We start from the raw sequence: 1,624 nt of genomic DNA on the forward strand, positions 1-1,624 counted from the left end.
TGTGCTGTTTCCATGTGGGCTTTGTAACCCTCTTGTTTGAGATGGAGTTTCTAAACCAGCTGAGATCCCACTCCTGAAAGAAACAAGGGTTCTTCCTTCACCGCAGCATTCACCTCCTCATTAGAAGCGCACCGCCCTGCTAAAAGAAAGCATTCTAAAGCAGCCAGTTAGCTATGTTGATAGCCATTAGGACTTCAGCAAAGACGTCGGCACACTGCACTTTCTAACCCTAAGCTGGTGGCTCTTCACTAAAGCTAAAGGGAAGCGCCACCCCCCACCCCCCGGTTGATATTGCTCCTAGTGTTAATATATGCGCATACATTTGCAAGTGCTTTCTGATTTCATGCCTTCATATCATGGTCCACATTGTCTCTCCCTTTTAGAAATGACTCCACATTCTTCTCTATCAGATAAACTACAACTTCAAGGCTCATCTTAAAGGAATCCTTACCTCCCCACCTTTTCTTTCAGAAAGGGGAGTTTGTTGCCTTTGCTTTTCTTTCACCAGGCGATGTATGCCTTTTTATTGGAGCAGTTTCTCCTCTGCCATGCCATCACCTTCTCCTCTTGAGGGACCATTATGTCTTTGGATTTTGCAGAACCTTTTTTTTGCCGATTACTAGAGCAAAAGAAATGACGGTGATCATTGTTGGATAGGAATCTGGTTATGTTGTTTGCTACATTGGGCTTCCCTTGCTCACTTTAAAGAAGCACATTTGCTTTGTTCTATAATCACTGTTTCTGCTTAGCAAAAAAATGGGTAGTTCACATGCCAATTTCATATATTTTATATCATCTGAAGCAATATTAGTATTTCATAAATACAGAGTAGATGAGAATTAAAGGAAGGAATATTCATTTAGAGCTATCCAAAACTATGCTCAACGCTGACTCCAGCCATGGTTGAGTCATATAAACTTTCTCAGTACAGTTTACTAATTAAAATGAGAGTACTGGAGCTTACTACTATTGATAAATGCTACTTCAAAGATATTTGAATATGCGAGTCACACCAAATTCTGGATGACATTGCAAAAAGTGTTGGTTTTTATCAGGTGCTATTGAACCAGTTCCAACACATGGCAACCTTATTTACAATAGACGAAAACACTATGTAGTCCTGCATGACAATTATCGCTATATTTGGGTCCATTATTGCAGCCACTGTTGTAATCCATGTCCTTGATGGCCTTTTTTTTTTTGCTGTTATTCCACTTTGCTATGTATGATGTTCTCTACTAAGTACTAATCTCTCCTGACAACATGTCCAAAGTACAAGGGATGGAGTCGTGCCATCCTTACTTAGAGTGAGCATTCTGGCTGTAGAATCCCTATCATAAAGAATGGGGAGTCCAAAACATTTAATTGTGCCCATTCAGAAGTTATGCATAAAATAGTTCTACTAGAACAAGGAGATTCTGAATTGTTTAAAATCAGACGTCTGTTGCAGGGTTGTATGTTTTTTCCAAATGTATTCCATCTGTATATTAAGAAAATCACCTAAGAAACTGATCTATACAAGAACACATCATCAGGACTGGAAGGTATTCATGGAAAGAGCAGACAGAAAAATCAAGTAACATATTACCTTGGGAAAATTTGTTGTACAAGGTCTCTTAAAATG

Source organism: Echinops telfairi, unplaced genomic scaffold, assembly GCF_000313985.2.
Source record: "Echinops telfairi isolate 266 unplaced genomic scaffold, ASM31398v2 ScPeMD7_2291;HRSCAF=2852, whole genome shotgun sequence".
Classification (NCBI taxonomy): Eukaryota; Metazoa; Chordata; class Mammalia; order Afrosoricida; family Tenrecidae; genus Echinops; species Echinops telfairi.